We start from the raw sequence: 23276 nt of genomic DNA on the forward strand, positions 1-23276 counted from the left end.
TATTTTATTACATTACTATAAGATTAATACATTGGGATGTGAAATTTAATGCTGTCAGTTGATGAATTTTTGTATTTGATGTAACTCAATTTCAGGTGACTTTATGTTAATACATATGACTTCTGTACCATGTCATTGCTTCTAGGTGACTTCAAAAAGTATGCTAGAATCTCACCATGAGGAAATGAGTTCAGAAATTTAGGCATGGCCAGTTGTGTATCGGGCCATATAAAAGTAAAGGCTTTGAACTATTTAGACAAAAAGAGAAAGAACTCCAATCATGATTTCACTAGGTAACTCTGTGTCTCTCAAGACCTCCCATCTCCTCCTTGTATATCCATATATTTTAGCACAAAAACCAACCAATTTTCTTGACAAGCTCGTTTGGCTCAATGGCAGGTACTCATCCTGCACTAAACCAAAATTGTTTATAGGATTTTAAAGATATATAGTAGAATTGAAGAATACAACCATCTCTCTCTCTCTCTCTCTCTCTCTCTCTCTCTCTCTCTCTCTGTGTGTGTGTGTGTGTGTGTGTGTGTTTGTGTGTCTGTCTGTCTGTCTGGGGAGAGAGAGAGAGAGAGAGAGAGAGCGAGCGCGCTTCATTTAAGCCAGAGCAGGTAAAACATTAACCAACAATAGTGGGATACAAAGAAAAGAAAACTTGGAATTATACAGTGATTAGAGTGTTACTTTTCATCTTGTATTAGTTGTGTGTTTCTCTAATTTGAATGTCTGTTTTCTTCCTGGGTTCTATTTTGCAATAACTTACGTATTTTACCTCAGCTAGTCTTACTTGCTTTTCTGTGGCTTGAGGAAATTTCAGTATATATCTAATAGTTCCTTTATAGGCACATCTCAGCTTAATACACATGTTTTCATGTAATATGTGCTAAAAATTAAGAGTATGACCAACAGCCAAAAGATTTTACCACAAAAATGATGGATTGTTACCAGTAATATGTATAATTTACAGTACGTAATAAGTAAAGGCCTCAATTAGCTTGTATCTGAGGTTGAGTACAGAGGATCCTGTGGAAGGTATAAACTGCATGCACTTTTTGTACCATCATATGCACTCAGAAGGAGCATGATTCAGAGATGGGGTGAAGTTGGATGGTTTGAGTTGAGTGAAGCTTCATTTAGGAGGAACTATTAATATAGAGTTTAGGCCACACTGAAATATGGTAACTAGTGTCTTGGTTAGGGTTTTACTGCTGTGAACAGACACCATTACCAAGGCAACTCTTTTAAGGACAACAATTAATTGAGGCTACAGGTTCAGAGGTTTAGTCTATCATCATCAAGGAGCATGGCAGAATCCTGGCAGGCATAGTGCAGGAGGAGCTGAGAGTTCTACTTCTTCATCTGAAGGAAGCTAGGAGAAGATTCAGTTCCAGGCAGCTAGGACAAGGGCACTAAAGCTCACAACCACAGTGACCCACCTAGTCCAGCAAGGTCACAACTCCTAATAGTGCCACTCCCTGGACCAAGCATATGCAAACCATCACAACTAGATCCATGTGCTCCTTGTTTAGTCAGTCAGTGACTATGGCCTTCACCTTCACTCCATGCCATGCATCTGCTGAGACTGCTTCTCCAAAGGACAGGGGTGGTATGACCCATTAATAGCAAAATGTACAATGTGGGAGAGGCAGTGCACCGGGTAGGTAACTGGGGCCTGGGAAAACCAATCTATGATGAAAAAAAAATCTTTGAGAAGGAAAGTAAATTTTAACTTATATATGGTAAAATTAAAGAGAACAAAACTGTAAAATAATAGCTGGCAGATGGTCAACTGTGGAAAAAAAATCCTAGGAAAATAATCAACATACAAAAGAGTGATATCGTTCGGTTTTAAAGAACTTTGTAAATCAGCATAAATGGAGTCAAGTATGTCTGGATGTATAAATGCATGACCTTAGATAAAAGGAACAGAGAAATGTTAGCACTTTCCTTCATATACAAATATCTTCTAAAAGGCATATATATATATATATATATATATATATATATATATATATATATATATATATATATATGCATTTGAGGTAATACATTGAAAAAGAGTGTGGATCACGAGCAGAGCTATTTCCAAATCTCTAGTGTATCCAACTCTAAGCACTATTGAAATACCTGGAATAGTGGCAGATGTTTAAATTAAGTAATTTAATGTGCGTGGGAATGTGTGATGAAAAGATGCACAAGAGCCATTGACTGAATCATTGTAATACACATTCCTGGATTAATCATCAGCCTCTCCCTTGACTCCATAGGAATTTGTGGTTTACATTATACTACTTCATTATCATTTAAGTGTTCCCTGAAGATTATGATTTTTGTTAAATTTCTAGAAGTAATTTATTACTTTAATTCCAAATATAACAGTTTAAATGTTTTATTATTATCTGAGGTTCATAGTTATTGACTTTCCTGAACTACACATTTCACAAATAAAAGGAAGTCCTAACTAACAAGGATTTGCTAACAAGGTCACTTCCTGTCAAACAAAAATTAGTCTCAGTTGCCTACATTTAACCCCCCCAATCACACATTTAATACTAGAAAATGTTACCAGGCAAATGAAGAAATAAGAAATTATAACTCATAATAAATAAAAAATAATTATGAAAATATACTTCAAAAATAAGATTTTAAAATCAGATCAGAAATATTTTTAGGTACTTAAAATGTGAGTATTAAAAAGAAATTATAGACAATACAATAGAGAAGTAGGAGCTGTCAGATTAATTTAATACATTTTCTGAAATAATGAATCATTGAATGTCTTTGCTTAAACTAAGACTGTAAAGAAAGGGTTAATGGATTAGAAAGCAAGTAAGGAGAACTTCCCAATTGTAGGGAGCCATTCTGAGCTATACAGTCACAAGAGATGTGGGGAGCGGGTGTGGCGGCAGTCCCAAAATGGCGCCCGGGACTGCAGCTAAGTCTCATGACTAGCACCTGACTTCCTCACACACCTGAAACTAGCCACGTCCATTGTGAGAGTTGCGCAGGCGCACCATGACGCAAGATCAGGCCATGTGACGTGGACCTATGAACTGAGACTACGAAGTCTGGACTGAGGAGGCGGAGTTGAGGGAGGATATAAGGGAGTGTACTCGGGGGCTGGGGAGAGGAAAGGAAGAAAAGAGAGATTGCTGCTTGCATGCAGAAAGGAAAGGTTCCTGAATAAACTGCTTTGAGAAGAGCATCCTGGTGTCGCTCCTTTTGCGGGACTGAGACAGAGACCACAAGTGGTGGCCTGTACGGGAACTCTTCCTCCGCTCGTTCAGAACTCATTGCAGCCAGGGCAGCTAGCTGGTAAATTCCCAGGTAAGTGGGACGAGGGTTACGTTCTTGGATTGAGACAATAAAGTTCCCAGGTTTTGGGATGAGGGTTAAGTTCTCGGATTGAGACAATAAGGTTCCTGGTTTTGGGACAAGTTGCACCAAGCACCATGGGAAATTCTACATCAGGACAGACAGTTTGCCAAGCTCTCAAAGACTTACTGAAAGTAAAAAGATATGGGCTGAAAAAGGAGACCCTGAAAATTTTTTTAAAAGCAGTGGACCAAGTTGCTCCATGGTTTCCTGTAACAGGACACCTGACAATGCCCAGTTGGAAGAAATTAGGGAAAGATTTGAGGTTTGCCAAGGAGCAGGGGGTTTTACCAAAAGGAGTGCTGCCAGTGTGGAAATTAGTGAAAAATTGCATAGGGGATGAGGAAAGGTGTGGCACAGAGCTCAAAATGGGAAATGAGGCATTAAATCAGGTTAGGGAGGAACGTTCTCAAAAATTAGAGACCGAAGGAAATTCTAGCGAGGGGAAAATGTCGGAAGATGATCTGGAAAGCATCGCCGACAGCTTAGAGAAAGTGAAACTAAAGGTAGAACCATCGGCTCCAGGCCGCCTCATCTGCCTCTGTACGCTCTGGTAATGCTAAGAGTAAAGTTCATAGCACTGAGTGCCTTCATAAAGAAACTGGAGAAATTGCATACTAGGAACTTATCGACATACTTGAAAGCTCTAGAAAAAAAAAGAAGCAAACACTCAAGAGGCAGAGACTGCAGAAAATAGTCAAACAAGAACTGTATTAGCTTTTGAAATCTGAAAGCCCACTTTCAGTGACACATCTTCTTGTTCAAGGTCACACTTGTTCATTCTTCCCCAACAGTTCAACCAGCTGGTGATTAAGAATTCAAACATGAGTTTATGATAATGACTCAAATGAACAAATATATATATATATATACACATACATATATATACATATATATATATACACACACACAATGAAATTAATCTACCTGTGTTGACAGTGCACACTGCAAAAACCATAGTCTCTCCAATACAAGGCATAAGAAATCTCCTTTCAGTTTCTGGACAGGCAAGTTTGAATGGATTCCCAAAATTATATGGGTTATTATTGGTTGCCTCCTAGAGAGTGAATGTAAATAACTATTGCTGGGGATATAATGTGCCTCAGACACTGAACTTAGATAATCCTAGTTATAGCTACCCTGAAAAACCTCTTCACTCTCAGAGCAAGGTACTAGGCAAGCTACCACCAAGGGAACATAGCAACCGAAAGTCCTACCCATCTGTGATGCCTGTGAACGATGACAATGACCAGCAAGACAAGACACTCCAAAAGGTACAATACTGGGACTCATATCTTGGCATCAAACAAAAGTTGTCTAATTGGACTTAGGACCTGTTCAACACAGGAAAATTATGCCTGACACTGGAAACCTGGCCAGATAAAGGTAAAAAGATATTACCAGAAGCCGGAATAAAAGGCTCATTAAGCATGACCCGTCCAACGTCAGAAATACAGAGTGTAGGCAAAATGAAATTATTGGAATTGCTAAGTTAGGAAGAGTGGAATGCAACAGGCAGTTATATGCTGCTTGATGGTTCACCTTGTTGTGTACTTGGCTACATTTGAAGTCACTAAATCCCAAGCAGCTAGGCATACCTGGAAAAAAGTTTCGTATATTCAGTAAGTTATTCAGTTCATGAGACTGAATGTCTTAACTAGTCTTAACTTTGGGTTGAAATCTCCAAGAAGTGTGTTCTAATACCAGAGAAGGAATAGTTATGGTATATATTATATATATATATATATATATATATATGCATATGTGTGAATATGTGTATACGTGCATATATATGTGAGTGTATATGTATAGAGTATAGATGTACAGATGTATAGATGTATATATGATGTATATATGTATATATGATAAGTATATGATATATATACGTATATATGTATCTGTGGGTATATGTGTATTTGTATATATGTTTATATGTATATATGTATACATAAAGTTTATGTATAGTGAATAGAATTATACATTATCTATATATAGTTCTATCAATTCTGTTCCTTTAAAGAACCGTGATTAATATACTCAGTAAAATTTCTTATAAAAATTTGAATAAATTGTAACAGCACATTTATAAGACAAATAGCAGGAGCTGAAGGCTTCAGTTGTCATTGCTTCTATGACTAATGGTCTTTACTGCACATTCTTCCCACATGGTGGAGTTATTGATGCAGGGATGGGAGATGGCCATGTCCAGTTCTGGATGGCTCCCTGAGACCTGTCCTCACTGAAGCACTTATGCAGCAAAGCCCTCTGAAGTTTCCTTATAATATATCAAGTCCCAGCACTGCCAATCCCCAAGAAGGTGAAAGAGTTCCTCATGTACAGGACTTTCTAGCAGTGACAGCCACCCCATCTCTTGAAGCGGAATCAGTACAAGGGACTGGCTAGGATAGAGCCAGGCAGATCACACTGGACCAGTGTAGACCTTCTTCCTCATGGCTTGTGCAAGTAGGTCTGAGCGATCCCACCTCTGTGGTGCCAGCCTTAACTCACCTTCATCTAGTGTGAGCCGCCTTTTTCAGTCTTGAAGCCAAGTGCAGTTGTGGAAGTTGTTTGGGTAATAAAAGCAAGCAGGCTCCAGAGCCTCTCTGGTGGTGGCCAAGTCCACACTCCTTTAATTGGGAACTTCTTGCTATGTAGGGTAGTACCTGCTGCCTATTTCCAATCAAGAGCTGCATGGTTTGATGTTCCCTCCGTTCTGGTCAGAAGAACTTTGATATTTAGTTCCTTACTCAGCTGCACACGGTCTGGGCTGTTCTCCTCACCAATACACTAGTACCAGCTTTTATTTTCCTTTAAACAGTGGTGTGAATGTGTAGAAAATGACAAGTGAGAATATCAGATCATTCAAGGAGAATTGAATGAGTCAGATGGCCATGTATGAGCATCATATTTATTTGTATTTTCTCAGCAGATATTAAGGTACAACTGTGTTCTTCTCAATTATCTCTAAGAACCAGAGTTCTTAGAGGACAAGTTGTGGAGCCAAGTCGTAGCTGTGTAGAGTCAGAGTTGACAGCACTGGATCATGCTGTCACATGCATCTGTTTCTGCTGCTTGACCTCACAGGATTTATCTCCTCTTTTTCTGCCCTTGATCTTCGATATCATCCATATAGTGATATATATTGAGTACTTAGTTTAAGTAGTTTTTAATGCAGTGGCTATAGCCTCCTGACAAATGGTTGGGCTGTTAGTCTTTCCCTTTGGGAGGACAGTCCATTCATATCATGAATCCGGGCCAGAGTTGTTAATGGGGGTTACTGAGAATGCAAAGTGTTCACAGTCTCCGGGGGTGGAGAGGGATGGAGAAAAAAAATAGGCTATGTCTATTGCAATCCTATCCAGAAGGATTAAAGGTGTGTAAGAACTACTCTGTCATCCGAGAGACTGTGTCATAAGAACTGTAACACTACCGCTTGGGGAAGAGATCTGCTCTCTTGAAATTGCCATTAGAAGCTCCCCTGCACCTCTCACTGGCCAGCCATCCTCCTGCTGGCTCAGCTCAGCCGAAATCTTGGAGCAACTGAAGCGGCAGCAGTGGAGGCAGCCCAGGAGATTCCCCCTCCCCGCTCAAGTTCTCTCCCCTTTGCCTGAACCCTCACACCTGGCCAGGCCAGAGATCTCTGTGGAAAGCCATCTTCATCTCTGTATGAAGACCAACATCTGGCGCCCAACATGGGGCCCAAACAGTGACACAACTGCACAAACAGAATAGATATTGCAGGAAGGTGAGCCTCCCTCCCCAACTCCAGAGACAAGCAACCTATCCTTTCCTGTTGTAGTTTCAGTCAGCGCCATAGCATGGATATGGACAAGCTGAAGGGGTAACTGAAACCTCCTGGCCAGAGGTAGTCTCTGGTGTTTGCTGAAGGTCCCTGTAGCCCCGGTCTAAATCCTGACAGTCCATTGGCTAAGACTCTCTAAGTTCACCTTAAAATAAAAAGAAAAACCTGGTGATGTAGCAGCCACTTACAAGCCACAGAGCGGCTGCCAGTTCTTAAATCTGTGGGAAGGCTTAGTGTTTTGGACCTCTGTGGACTCTCCCAAAGCCGATAGGCCAAGGGAATGTTCCCACTGGACAAAATGTTTCTCCTCTTTCCTGTCATGGGCAGTTCATCATCAAATAAAAATTTCCCCCAGGCCAGGGAGATATGTGCCTTACTAAAATCCCTCGGAACAAAAATAGCCAAAAACCAAGCCTCCATGTTTTGAGAGGAAATCCTTCAGATAGCACTATGCATGGTCAATGACAATATTTATAGCTGAGACTCATGGATCTGAGTAGCTTTTTTCATCAATAACAGAGATACCCAAGAAGGAAAACCACCTTGCCGTGATTTTTTGCCGATCTTAGCCGCATTTCGGCAATGCATAAGTCCATCTAAAATAGGACAGTTTGGCAGCAACACAGCTCCTGAGACCCCTCAGTCAGATGAGCCCAAAGATGAAGGTCCTAGAAACCACCCTATTTCAGATCTCACAGCCCTATCCAACTAATAAGGAAAATAAAATCCATCTGCCCACCACTGCCTCCTTAGGGGAGACACTAAATAAACCATCTGCCCTTCCTGCCCCTCCCTCTCCCACCCAAGGGCAGGGCTCCATTAAAAAAACAAAGGAGCTTCCACCTGCCTCTCCCCAGTCTAAAATGGAACTAGAACCCCCAAGTGCTCGAGCATTCCCTATTAATATCAACCCCAGTTGAACTAAACCACTCAACTGGTACCCATTGCAAGCCTCAGACTTAACAGAATCAGACAAGCAGGGAAGGAAGATGGCATCCATGCACCCTGGACAAAATCTCTTCTACAAAGCCATATTGCCAACCTAAGCACCCTTCAATATTGCAGACCAGCCACAGGGGCTGAATGTCCTGAGAAATGGCCAGAGAGTGGTAGCTCCAGGCATTTCTTGTTAAACAGTTTTGGTTCACTTAGCAAGCTAGCTGAGGGCAAAGATCCTCACATAGAGCTTGACAAGACCACCGATGCCGGTGCGTATCTGGATTTAGCGTGGGTTTATTTAAAAACTACATGGTACATTCCAGCAATATCTTGAAAATACTGTGTACACAAACTATATCTTGACTTCTGTTATTAAAAGTTCTCAATTTTAGAGCAGTTAATATGTGGCCAATGAAATATCTATTTCTTAGGATTTTAAAGAGATTGTAATGTGATGATCGACATATATTTAAAAATACAAGATACTACACAAATCCTAGTTAATAGACAGAATGGAATGGGTGTCCAAGCCAAAAGGCATAGACATAGAATAGGTGGCTTAAACATCTGACTTGTCTTCTATGACACTACAAGAAGATAAAAGTCCGATCTCAAGGTATCAACAGGATCAGTGTCTTCCTGGGATTTCCCTCTTAGTTTGTGTACAGCTATCTCCTCACTGTGCTTGTAAGCCTGACATGTGATTACTGGATGAGAAAGCCAGTATACTCTGGAGTTTCTAAGAATCCTAATAACTTTGGCACCCTTCAAAGGGCAATTTTCCCAAAACATCGCATTTTGGAGGTTCAGACTTTGATAACTGAATTTGAGGAAGACAAGGCACAAACATTCAGTCCATGGACTGAGTTGTTATTGGTGATCACACAAGACCATGTGTTATAAAATTATGATAAAATGGCTTTCTTTTATCCCGCTAGGTCTAGCACTGCAATGCCTCAAGATAATTTGGTAGATATCTTGCCAGAAACACATATCCCAATTCCTCGGCAGCCCAGACTAGCAGCCGCACACTCTCTTACACTTAAATCTACACATGAAAGCACATACAACATAATAACCTTTGATCCAATTGATAAGATATAATTGCCCACCTAAACATACAAAGCCCAGTACACGTCCATCCCTGAAAAGGTACAGATAGCATGGAATCTTAAAGTCAGCTTCCATGTGGTCTCCCGGCTTCTCCCTTCTACTCCAGTCTGCCGTCCTTCCTGTCCCAGTCTCCTCCCCTTCCTCAAACTTTTTTCCCACCCATCCTTCCTTCTTGTTCAAAGACAGGCTCATTCTATCCTATACCTGCCTCACCTGTAATATCGTCCCACAACCATGATGCACAGAAATAGGATTCTATGATGTCTGTCTGTCTGTCTGTAAAGAGATATGTCATAAGGAATGGTGTTATGAGTGTCAAGGCCTTGGATGTGCATGATTCATGTGGACAAAGAAAGCCAACGGTTTATGTTAATTCAGATCATGAAAGCTCAAACCACTGACAGATTTTCACTGTAAACCCTGGTGGGGCTGATCCAGGAAGAACGTCTGTGTCAGCTTGATTATGATATCTGGTAAAAAGCTAACGCCCAAGTTGGAACTCAGTCTAGCAAGAGAATGTCTTACTTCATCAGAAGGTTAGCTCTTTTGTTCAATGCAGGCCTTCAACTCAGTAAACAATCTCCACACACATGAAAGAATACAGTCTGTTTTATCATTCACCAATCTGAATATTAATCTCCCTCAGAAATATCTTTGCAGGCACATACCAAATAACCTGTTGGTTGAATATCTGCATGAGTCAACGTATCATGTAGAATTAACCATCAGAGTAATAGCTAACTCAGGAAAATGTCTGCCCATAAGTTTCTCAGTTAGAAAAAATTCTTTTCAAGGCCATTAGTTAATGGACAAGAGGACCCTGAGCAGAACCTATTTTTTTCTTTTATGAAAAGAAAAATTGTATAATAAATAATAGTAATAATTCAATTATGCACTATATTGTTTATATATGTGTATACACACATATAGTGTATACATACACACATATATAGTAGTAATTATTGCTACTATTCCTTTTGCCTTGCCCTTGCAACACGAACCTGCCATATCCCTGTGTTTAGAAGGAACTTTGCAGATTTCCTTTTGGTTCAATTTTCTAGGAGGCATCATGGCTACTTCTAATGTGAAAGAAGCAGTGTAAGTAATTTGTTCCTATAAACATTATCTCTGCTTTCCCTTAAATGTCTTATTTCATTTTTCCCTTTCTAGTTTCAATAACTTTATTTCGCTATCATTTTTCTCCATCATTATACTTTAATATATAATTTCTAGAGAAGAATTTAAAGAAAGTTTCGAAACAGAAAATCTTTTTGAATAACAGAAGATCAAATGATTTGAATAGAGTCACACTGTATTAGGACTAGCATAATAGATAGAAGATAATTTTCCTTCCTTCAACCCCAATCATATCTCTGATAAAACTCAGGTTTACAAAGATGAAGCACATTTTAAAATCATTGCCACTTACAATAATATCAAAAATGATTTTGTATCTCTTATGAATTTGAAATCCTTGTCAGGAAAGCAAAAACTAAAACATAGACAACATCATAATTTCAGACCTAAATGTATACTAATTACACAGATATTTGTACAATGTGATTCCTGTGAAATTAACCTTACTTAATGTTTTTATAAAAGCCCTTCTCATTATAAATTATGAATCTAAGATAATCATAACAGTAGTGAAAGTAAACTTAAGAAAATGACGATGTATTAAATATGTAATAATATTCAGCACAGTGTATAACAGAGGTTCTATATATAATCTTTAATATTTTATGTAAGGAGAAAAATGAAATAGCCACGGATTGTACACACTTTTGGTTTAAGAGTAGTTTCAACATCTTTTTATCCCTTAGAATAAAAGTAAGCCCACTAATATGTAACCACACACTCATAATCACACACTCAATAGAAGCTTTTGAATAACAATCCCCAGGAACATAGCACACAACGAAAATGTTATGCTGTTTATGTTATGAAAATGCTTATGCTATGCTTCATGTGTCATAAACAATGACAATGCGAGCAAACCGAAATGTATTTAAACTTGTTCACAGACTTAACTATCTTGCTCATAATTTATTCTGAGAGGTAAACTAAGATTCATGGAGACCTGCAAAGGCCTGAAATATCTCCAAAAAGTGAAAAACGAAAACAAAATGAAACAAACAAAAAACCAAACCAAACCAAAACAAATGGGGACAGCGTGTCCTCATACCAGGCAGAGAGTGGAAACCATCTGGGCTCTGGACATGATTAGGTCTCACTGTTTTAAGTAGTGGACATCAGTTTTCAACGGTCAAGTTATATTTGCCATGATACCTGGCTTTCAAGTTTATCCAGTGCACTTAACTCAAAATTTGCATTCTGCCAAATGTTGAATTTCTTCCTCGATGACCTTGTCCTTGTCTGGTTGCTGGGAAACTTGGTGAAGTTGACCTCCTTAACTTCTTTCAGTTTAATTGGGATATAATCTTGAGAAGGTAACAGGTTCAATACATTAGCCACTAGCAGAGGGCTATGATGCTGTGTTTAGTGGCTTAACTTTCAACCTAGATGGCAGGAACAAATTAATGTCCCAAAGTGGTATTGCCGTCGACTATTCTTCCCATAAAGGCCTGAAGAAATGGCATCCAGCTAGCCTGATTCTATTATTTCTCCTAAAATACAGCTCTAGACAAGAAGTCATCTCATGGAGACAGAATAATCTGTAAGGCTCTAATTTCCATATGAATTGCAAGATTAAGGATGAGGATTTGTGTCTGGAGTCTCACAAGACAGATAAAAAGCAGCCGTGCATATGTCAGGAGAAGGCACCTTAATAAAACGTAGGCTTTGGGGAGAACCAAGGCAGATGTGGAATATAAAAGTACTTTAGTTTTTCTCTTCCTTAAAATGTGGAGCAACGGCTTTTTTTTTTTTCCATTTTATGAGTGGACTTCAGCAGTTCAGCAGTAAAGAAAACACATTCTCTTTCTCATTGCCCAAAAAGCAGAGGAAGGCGAGGAATTCTGTGTGCTGTGCCATGTCTTAGTTCCATAGTGAACCCCGAAGTATAAATTGTAGACAAATCCCACAGCAGTAGGAAGGCAGACAAATTGCCTTTATATATTTTAAGGCATAAAAGTTAAGAGCAAGTATAAGTAATAGAAAAATTCATATGAGCTGAGGGGCTAAGAGGTAGTTGGTATGGCAACCATCACTTTGAATTTCTGGACCTTTGTGTAAAATAAAATTCTAGTTATATTTTCCATTAATGGGAACACATAACAATAAGCTTGCTAGGTATGACACCTGTGTAGACAGACCAGCATTGGAACACGGGAATGAAATACCAATAATTCAAAGTGAAGCATTTTCTTTTAAATTAAAAGTTGTGTTCATTTTGATACCAAATACGAATCAGAGCTGAGCTGCCTGAGTTGTCACCTGAGGCCACAGTGATGTCTGAGTTCCAGGCAGCCTCTCAGGGACATGTCTGGGACCCAGGTCCTGCTGGAGGACAGGGTCCTGTTTGTCATCTTTACTATTTCCAGACACTGTATGGAGGCTCAAGATCCATGGATCTGAAAGCAGTAAAAACAAGGAGTTACTTGTGTGATATTGATGACCGCCAAGTGCACAGTTGAGAGGGAAGGACATGGAAGGCTTCTTCGACAACCCCTAGCCCTGAAAACTTCCCCATCTCCCCAAAATATAACAGTCTAGACAGAAATACCAAAGAGAACTCTTTTTAATTTTTTTTATTAGATATATTTCTTTACTTACATTTCAAATGTTATTCCCCTCCTGGTTTCTTGTCCATAAGCTCCCATCCCTTCTCCTCCCCATCCCCCACATAGGTATTCCCCCCAATACATCCCCCTTATAGCCCTCCTATATTCCCCCTGCACTGGGGGTCCAACCTTGGCAGGACCAAGGGCTTCCCCTTCCCCTATTGCCCCAACATGGCTATTCTCTGCTACATACGCAGTTAGTCCATGTACAGTCTTTCAGTAGTGGTTTAGTCCCTGGAAGCTCTGATTGGTTGGCATTGTTGTTCTTATAGGTTTGCAAGTTCCTTCAACTCTTTCAATACTTCCTCTGATTGCCCCCCAAGAGGGTCCTGTTCTCAGTTTAGTGTTTTGCTGCTAGCATTGACCTCTGTATTGGACATGTCTCTCAGGAGAGATCTATATCCGGTCCTTTTCAGCATGCATTTTTTAGCTTCATCAATCTTATCTAGTTTTGGTGGCTGTATATATGTATCCCCTCCTATGGATATTTTCCTCCTTTTAAGAAGGAATGGGGGCATCTGCATTTTAGTCATCTTCTTCTTGAGCTTCCTGTGGTTTGTGGATTGAATCGTGAGTAATTCGAGCTTTTTGGCTAATATCCACTTATCAATAAGTGATACCCAGTGTGTTTTTCTGTGATTGAGTTACCTCACTCAGGATGATATTTTCTACTTCATTCCATTTGCCTATGAATTTCATGAAGTCATTGTTTTTGATAGCTGAATAGTACTCCATTGTGTAAATGGACCACATTTCTTGAATCCATTCCTCTGTTGAAGGGCATCTAGGTTCTTTCCAGCTTCTGGCCATTATAAATAAGGTTGCTATGAACATAATGGAGCATGTGTCTTTGTTGTATGTTGGAGCATCTTTTGGGTATATGCCCAGGAGAGGTATAGCTGGGTTCTCAGGTAGTACTATGTCCAATTTTCTGAGGAACCTCCAGGCTGATTTCTGGAGTGGTTGTACCAGTTTGCAATTCCACCAACAATGGAGGAGTGTTCTTCTTTCTCCACATCCTCGCCAGCACCTACAGTCACCTGAGCTTTTTATGAGGAAGTAACTCTCCCCAATAGATGGCTTCTGATAGAAGTGTGGAAGGACTCACTTCTATTTAAGGGGTAGGCCAAGAGTTTGACTGTACTCCAGGGAATATATAGAAAACACACAGTGAACTTGTTTTTTGTTTTATTGTTGATGTTTCCCCCCATTTTTTCCTTATTTCCATTTTTTCTACTTTTTTTTTGTCATTGAATTTACAAGGGGTTTTGGACATGGAAAGACTAGGATGGGATCCTGGTTGAGGTACATGACAGGAAACTCCCAGAGAATCAATAAAACTGTTATGCAGAAAATCAATCAATCAATCAGAAATTTAAGTTCCCAAATGTACGGGGCTACATTTTCCTACAATTAAATTTTTTTCAATAGTAAACATGCATTTAATTTAGTTATTCCCCCCTTTAGTAAGTACATATGATATAATCATTAACATATCTGGTGCCATATAGCTTTATCAGTGAATAAAATTTTCAATTCTTATGAAATTTCACCCTGTGGAAGTTGATGTGTGAAAGGCAAAATAAAAAGTGACCATATAAATTTGTGCTACACTATCATGAATTATATGGGAAAGAGTAAATCAACCAAAGGGATCTAGAACATTGCAAAGATAAATCTTGAGAAGTACCTTTGGGGGAAACTGAATTCTCATTAAAAAGAGCAAAAGAAGATACAGAATGATCAAGTGCATTTCTATGGGAAGTGCATCTCATTAAAACCTGAAAAGGTTCTGACACTGAGAGAAAATACAGAGCCAGAGAGGAAACTGCACCTCTCCTCAGGGTTGGTGAGTAAGAGCATCTCAAGAAGGCTGTCTGGGAGCTCATGAGAGTTTTTCAGTAGAGTGGTCATAAGCAGGGTCCTCAGTGTCAATAAGGACATTCGGTTCCATAGTAAAAGACTATAATGGGACAAGAGAGGAGGCATGAAGACCAGGTAGTACTTTAGCAATGATGCATACGGTTGATATACACAGAGTGACAGAGAGGCCTTAAGAAGGTGATGGTGTCAAATCCTAGTTTATATTTTGATAGTTGAGTGAAAAGTATTATTAGATAGATTGTATATAGGATGTACGTGAAGACAAAAACAAAACCAAGGAACAGTATTTTGTTCCCTTGCTAAATATTCCGTATCATGAAGTTTCCTTTTATTTATTTACAAGGGAAGAACAGGAGCAGCCTGAGCACAACAGTTAAAAATCATCATGTTGGTCTTAAGGTAATAAATTTGAGATGTCAATGAGTAAACCTATCCTAGAGGTTAGTAGGAGGCAATACGTATAACCACTACTCACTATTCACACTTAGAAGTTGAGTTCATACTACTCAAGAAGTAAGTGTGCAGGAGGCCTACATTTAATTGGCAGGTTAAACTTGAGATATTGGATCATGATTGCCTGATATTCACTCAATTGGACAAATCACATTATCATATGCTGGGCTGTATACAAAGATCATTGAAATTTTAAGCAAATAAGAAAATAACCCCTGGAGGTACAGTATCTGATGTGTCTCTCCAGTTCTCTGTTCCATACTGCAGATACCTTATGAACTATAGATTCTGCAGGTCCTTCTTTTTGATACGTCCTTGGATTCAGTTTGCAGATATTTTGTTGATAAAATTTGCATCTATGTCCATAAGCGAAACTGATCTGTAATTCTTCCTTTTTGGGATCTTTACATGGTTTGAGTATCAGGGTACCTGCCACCTCATAAAAAGAACTGGCAACGTATACCTTGTGTCATTCAGCATGATCAAGTAGAATTCATCGTAGAAATTCAGGGGTAGGTAGTACAAAATAGGTGAATTGATAAAAATAATTTATCATATGAACAAGCTGAAAGACAATCTAAAAGCCTATGATAAAAATCCAGTACCCCTTTATGAAAAAAGTCTTGGAAAGGTTAGAATTATAAGGGACATACTTAAACATAATAAAACACAATAAATTCAATTTACAGCAAGCACATAGCTAACATCAACTTAAATGGAGAGACATTCCACTAAAATCAGGAACAAGACAAGGATGTCCACTTTCTCCATAGCTATACAATATATTACTTGAAGTCTTACCTCTATAGAGCAATGAGAAAACTAAAGGAGATCAGTAGGATATAGATTCAAAGGGAAGAAATCAAAGTATCTTGTTTTGGAGATGATATGATAGTATACATAACTGACCATAAAATGTCCATGAGAAAATCCCTAAAGTTGATAAAAACATGCAGCAAAGCAGTAGGATATAAAATTAACTACATAAATCAGTAGCCCTTCTAAGACAAGTGACATATGAACTGAGAAAGAAAATCATGGAGACAATAACTTTCATATCCTCAAATAGTAGAAAATATCCTGGTTAGGGTAAATCTAACCAAGCAAGAAGAAGACTGGAGTGGGCTGACACATTCCAGAAGAGACCCAGATACCCAACATGACTGCCTTCTGGGCACAGATTCAGTGCTGTGAGTCAGTCCACCCCAACTTCTACTCCATTGAAGTGCGTGTAGGACACAGTTCTGAAGAACCAAATGTTATTACTGAATAGGGATGGTCTTAGTTCTACTGGCTACCTCCCAGCATGAAGCTGTTATGGTTGTAGCCCACACTGCTTACACTTCTGGTAGTAAAAGAGCACAGGACAGTGGTGTCTCCTGTAGACTACAAGCACAAAGATTGAGCTCAGTGAGCCTTGGGGCAAGTGCCATCATTATTGATGGTAGTGAGGTATGCCGTAGCTTGGAGCTCAGCAGATCTTGATCCCAGTTGCCCTGCATAGGTGCGTGATCACCATAACTCTGAATAACAGAACCAACTCTGAATAATAATAGCCAAAACAGGTCCAACAATGGTGTAAATTGAAATAAGAAAACTTGGACCAGACCTACAGTTTGTTTCAATGAATAATTGCTTCTAATGATTACACACATGCACGTAGGCACCCATGCACCCACACCCACAACCCCCACACACATAATGCTAAATGTGTAGGTGTATGTCTATAGTGTGCATGTGTGTGGGGTGTGTGTGTGTGTCTGTGTGTGTGTGTGTGTGTGTGACATGCACAGGAGTTTCCATTACTACTATGAAGAATGGATATGAGATGGAGAAGTGGGAAAGAAGGAGAAACAGAGTTGCATGTGTACCGTGAAGAGAAGCTGAACTAGAAATGTGATGGTGGTGACAGATGTGAGAGAAGATTGCAGTCAATGGGAAAATATGTCCCTTTTGTAGAGTTGGCAGGATAGTATGCAAAGCCTAGAGCTTGTGCAGACACAGAAACCTATACGTTGCCCATCTCAGGCTCTGAGCAATGACAGGATATCCAAGATGAACAGTTCATTTTCTGGGTTGGACCTCTTTGAAAGACCTCTGCAGTCTGTGCTGCCTCACAGGCTATGATAATATCCATGGTCAGTCCTACGGTCCCAGGCTGAGTTTCATGTGGAAGTTCATGGACTAGACTGCTGCTAGAGGGAATATCAATGTCCTAGGCCCATTCTACCACCTGAGGCCATGTAGATGCTCATAGTCTGAGGCCGTGTTGATGCATGTGGCCTGTACTGCTGTCTGAGACTAGATTGAGTTCTATGGGCTGTGCTAATGCTAAAAGCCATGGTGTTTTACATTGTCCTACTCTAGCTGGGAGCCTTTCTGATGTCTATGGCCTATGTTACCACCAAAAGCCATGCAGATGCTCTTAATCTGTGCCACCACCTGAATCCATTTTGATGTCCAGGGGCCATGTCAATGTGAGTGGCTTGTGTTGCACACAGAGGGCCAAGTTGGGTCCGTGGTCCTCCTACCAACAGAGACGAGTGTGGTCTATGGACCAGATTGTCATTGGATACCATATTAACATCTGTGGCCTGTATCCTCAAGACCATGTTGTTTGCGGCTTGTGCTGCTGCTGAGGTACATGATGGTGATAGGGCCTTTACCCCCTACATGCTAGCATCTTTCGCACAGGAAGGAACTTTGCAGACATGCAAAAGAAAAATGTAAGCACAAAGCCAGCCACAACGCCAGCCACATTGATTTCTAATGTTGTCTTTAATGTTGTACTCTTAAGAAAGAGCCGTATGCTAGCAGAGTAGTTGCACAGAGCTTATGGGAGTAATCAAGAAATACCTGATTTGTCTTAAGCCTCGTTCACATGATGGGACATATTTCTGACACTGCTTGGATGACAATCAGCCTGAGACTAGATATCCTAGGGCCCTAGAGTGAAACCAAATCCTTAAAAATGATTAACAAAAAAGAAATCACTCCTGAAGGCATTCTTTTATACTTGTAGAGTGCTTTCTTAGCTCCATATCAGAGAAGCTTCCCCCTACAGCAAATGAGAACAAATACAGACCCAGACAATATGCTGAGAGTAAAAGACCTTTGAATTTAACCCTCAATAGGATGTCTTCATCAAATCCCAACCCTCAGGACTCGGGAAATGCTACAAAAGAGGAAGCCAAAGGAATGTAATGGTTTGAAGGTTTGGGGGACACCAAGGCATCGGGTCTCTCTAAGTGAACAGAATTGATGAACCTATAAAATTACAGAGACTAACCCATCAAACAAAGGGCTTATATGGGTCCACACCTCATGCGGTTCTATAGCTCAAAGTTCTCTCATGGACACATGGCCCCATCCCTAACCCAGTTGATCACCACTTGTAAATGAAAATTTAATTTTCACCAAGGAGGTCTCGCTAGGAAAACCACCTACTCTTAAGGTTGAATAGATGGCAAACAAAACAAACTCAGTAGCATTTTTGGAGGTTTCTTGACTGGTAATGTCAGCCATGGCTTTCCTTTTAAATTTTATTTTACCTTTTTTCATTTGTTTGTTTTTAATTTAGTTTATTTAGGTTATTTATTTATTTTCTTCCTCTCCTTTAGGTACTGTGCTTTTCAGTTTCGTGTTGTTATGGGATTCCTGAATGTGAGAACAAGTGAGTGTCTTGTGCCTTCCCTTGGGCTCTTTTCCTTTTGTTTTGGTCCACTCTGATGTATTAACTTCTTTTTCATCTTTGTGCCACATTTCACGTATCATAGCATCATATTATATCATAACTATCTCTCAGAACTCTGGTGTTTTGCATGTAGATCTGGATGAGAAGGGGTGTGGAGAGGAACTGAGAAGTTTATAGAGAGAGAAAACTCTAATCAGGATATATTATCTGAGACATATTTCAGCAAATATTATGAGGAGAGTAATATTCCAAGATAAAAAACAGAAATAAAACCATCTTAATTATTCTCCGTTCAGTTACTCATTCTACTCTTTTTCCATTGAAAGTCTGACCTGAAGTTTGCTGCTGTTGCTTTCCTATTTTCGGTTCTTATTGATGGAGACACACTAGTCTCATCTGCGACTGTAGCTTTTCCACCATAGGAAAACGGCAGGCCCTTAAGAAACACCTGTTGTGTTTCCTTTATCACTAGTCAGGCTCTCCCGGAGCTTTTGCCCCTTATGAATAGAAGAACATTTTATTGATATGACGTTTTCTCACCCCAAATGATTGTTGCTGCTTCTAAAGATTTAAAAGCAATATAGATTTTAATTCTTTATTTCTTTATGCTTTTATTGTCTTATTCAAATTTAAAATAAAAAAACATAGGTTTCTCCTTCCCATTTCCTCTCATTCAGGCAAATGGAAATCACTCCTGAACTGGATTTAATTTTAAATCCAATTAGATCAAATGGGAAATTAATAAGGACATTTTCTTTAAAGTTGAGTTTTTGAAACAGGCACAGAGATCAATAAAAGATCTTTTACTTCATAAAACTGAAGTTCTAATCTGTATCTTTGATGTGTATCATCATGAAATGTTCTTGGTAAATAACAGGAACTGGCTGACATTGGGACATATAATATGTGAATAACTGTGGATGCGACCAATTTGCAGTTCGTTTCTTCATGGCTAGATAGGTTTTAAAAGGGGTGCACTTGGCTTTGGTTACTTTATAGATAAAAATATACTTTATAAATGAAATAGCCCTCCTTGTGAAGTTATCTGCCTTGTTGCAGGTCACAAAGACACTTGGCCACTCAGTTTGATTTCCCCATCAGCAGCACACTGAACTAATTTAGGGATTTATGCCCTTGGAATCTGCCTTAAGCAGTGGGTTAGAAGATAAATTGGGAGCGTGATAAGAGACAAGGACCTGAGGTTTTCTCAATGGTACAGATTCAGTTCTGACTTTCCCATGTTATATGTGGTATCCAGAGGAAAATTAATGTTCTGAGCTTATAGGAAGGCTCTAAGTCTTTACAACCTGCCTGATATTGAAAGAAAAAGATCTAGGAAAGGACCTCACCTTTGGTCCCTAGTGTGTCTTTTCCTGCATCTGGGAAATATGCCTCCTGGTTTCACCATCCAACTCCTTGATATTCTCTGTGCTTTCTACCTTTTTGAATATTTTCCTCTGCATTATGAGATGTTTATTCCATGAGTAAGACCACCAGTTAAGTTCTGCAAATCATTTATCATTGTTTATTGATTGGTTGCTCGATAACCTTTCAGTGATCTTTCCTTATTCTGCCAAAGAAACTTTGGAAGATTGTGTATACAATCACATTTCTGCAAATATTTACATTTCTTGGAAATGTTGTTTCATTTTAAAAAATCTGAAGGTTTTTCACCAATTGAAGCATGATCTAATTCCCCTTTTTTCACTTCTCAGGTTGGTGGTTTTCTCATCATGGTCTTTTTGCTTGCCCATTGTAGACAGTAGTTTAAAGCCCATGTTGTTTGCTAAACAGTGACAGTGCTAAGAGTGGACTCTAGAGCATCTGAGGACTACTAACTTCAGAATTCATTTGGGATCCAGGACTTAGATGAGGACATTGGGAAGTTCCCTCTTGCTAATGTGTGGAACATCTGAAACATAACTGCTCCTTTCCCATGGTTCATTTTAGAACCTCCAGAACACCTTGATGCTCACAAGTAGCTGTGTAAAGCCTGTCAAACCCTCATGTAAGTTTTTAGAGACAAATTTTCTTGCTGTTTTTTATTCAGAAATTGAGAATGACTGGCCTACCAACTCTCACGCCAGAGAGGAAACATATTGAGCCTGGTTTTCAATTTCAGGGAGTGAGAGCCCTGGGTGGGAAAGGGGACAGGAAGGGGAGGGGGGAACATGATCAGGTATTGGATGGGCAGGTCTGAAACTCTGAGGGCCAACAGAAAAATAGAAATAGGCAACCTTGGGAGGTAGGAGGTGGGGGGACCTTCTAGAATGTACTAGAGAACTGGGAGGTGAGAAACTCTCAGGATTCAAAGGGAGGGACCTTGGATGAAGTGTTCCACAGTGGGGAGGGAGAACTTGTAGAGTTCACCTCTAATGGAGGGACAGGACATCAAGTGAAAGGATAGGGTTGCCATCCCACAGTCAAAAGCTCTGACCCAGAATTATTCCTGTCTGAAGGAACTACAGGGACAAAAATGGAGAAGAGTCTGTAGGAAATGAAGTCCAGTGACAGGCCCAATTTGGGATCTAGCTCAAGGGGAGTCTCCAAGGCCTCACACTATTACTGAGGTTATGGTGTGCTTATAGACAGGAGCCAAGCATGGCTGCCCTCTGATAGTCCTAACAAGCAGCTGACTTAGACAGAAGCCGTTACTTGTATCCAACCAATAGACTGAAGTCATGGACCCTCGTGATTTAGTTGGGGAAAAGCTGGAAGAAGCTGAGGAGGAGGGTGGCTTCATGGGAAGACCAGCAGTCTCAATTGACCTGGACCCCCAAGATCTCTCAGACACTGAGCCACCAACCAGGCAGCAAACACCAGCTGATATGAGACCCTGACACATACACAGCAGAGGACTGCATGGTCTGTCTCCAGTGAGAGTAAATATACATAACCCTCAAGAGACTTGTGGCCCCAGGGAGTGGGGAGATCTGGTGGGGTAAGGGTGGTGGGGTAGAGACATCCTCTTGGAGAATGGTGGAGGGGGAAGTATGGAATGGGGAGTGGTTGAGGGGCAGATAGGGGTGGGGGAAGTGGTGGATGAAGTCTGGACTGTATAAAAAGAATTAAAAAATAAAAAATAAGTTAAAATTAAAATTAAAAGACTCCAACAAATGCCCAAGGCATGCTGCATCACCTAGTGCGTTCCGGACACAGCAATCCCCTGACAAGGTGTGACGTTTGATAATGGCACTATATGGAATTTACAATCCTTCAGTGTTGTTTATGCATGAGCAAAGGATAACTGGAATTCCTTAAAGTCGACCCCAGCATTCCTGTCTCATTTCATCTCATGATGTTTGCTGTGCTCTCTCCTTATCAGTGCCCTGCTGTGTAGATGACACCCAGTTTTCTGCACACACCTGAGAGCAAATTCTTCTCTTTGGAGCACACTGGCTTTATTCTTGTTTGATACCACATATTTACATATTTATGAATTTGCTTTGAATTAAAACACATGTAGCCAAAAAGTACAGAATACCTAGGATACAACCATAGACCATAAGAAGTTTCAAAAGCAGAAAGGCCCAAGTGAGGATGCTTCAATCGCACTTAGAAGGAGGAAAATAATCACAGGAGGCAGACAGAGGGAGGGACCTGGGTGAGAGAGGGGAGGGAGAACAGGAAAAGGGGAACAGGATCAGGTATGGGATGGAGGACAGGAGAGAGGTCCAGAAGGCCAGAGAATGAATGAAAATATGCAACCCGAGGGTGGGAGTTGGGAGCATCCTCTAGAAAGTCCTAGATACCTGGGAGGTGAGAGACTCTCAGGACTCAATGGTGGAAGAACTCGAAGAGTCCACCTCCGGTAGATAGACAGAGCCTCAAGTAGAAGGATGGGGTTACCAATTCAGTCAGAATTTCTAAACTAGTGTTGTTCCTTTCTAAAAGAACTGCAGGGACAAAATGGGGAAGAGACTGGAGGAAAGGCCCAACTTGGAATTCTTCTCATTGGGGTGGACACCAAGGCCTGGCACCATTGCTGATGCTCTGATGTGTTTAGAGACAGGAGCCTAGCATGCATGGTTGTTCTCTGAGAGGGCCTACCAGTAGCTCACTGAGGGAGGTGCAGATACTCACTCCTGACCATTGGAATAAAGTTAGGGACTCCTATGGTTGAATTAGGGGAAATATTAAAGAAGCTGAAGGAGAGGGTGACCCCATAGGAAGATCAGCAGTTTCAACTAAACTGGACTACAGGGAGCTCCCAGAGACTGAGCCACCAGCCAGCCAGCGTACATGGGAAGGAGGAATGGGATGA

General features: G+C 40.2%; 1 long non-coding RNA gene across 19 annotated transcripts in view; it reads left to right on the forward strand.

Annotated features, from left to right (window-relative positions):
* Positions 1–3092: 3092 nt before the first annotated feature.
* LOC120098847 (uncharacterized) overlaps positions 3093–23276 on the forward strand; it is a 230891-nt gene continuing 210707 nt past the window's right edge. For 14 of the 19 annotated variants that reach the window (XR_015645302.1, XR_015645321.1, XR_015645308.1 and 11 more), the window contains exons 1-3: positions 3099–3336; positions 18939–18991; positions 20963–21020. This is a non-coding gene — a long non-coding RNA (uncharacterized LOC120098847). Of the gene's footprint in view, positions 3337–18938; positions 18992–20962; positions 21021–23276 lie in introns of all 19 variants that reach the window. The other 5 variants (XR_015645317.1, XR_015645319.1, XR_015645322.1 and 2 more) reach the window with 3 other exon arrangements.

Source organism: Rattus norvegicus, chromosome 20, assembly GCF_021556685.1.
Source record: "Rattus norvegicus strain SHRSP/BbbUtx chromosome 20, alternate assembly SHRSP_T2T, whole genome shotgun sequence".
NCBI lineage: Eukaryota > Metazoa > Chordata > Mammalia > Rodentia > Muridae > Rattus > Rattus norvegicus.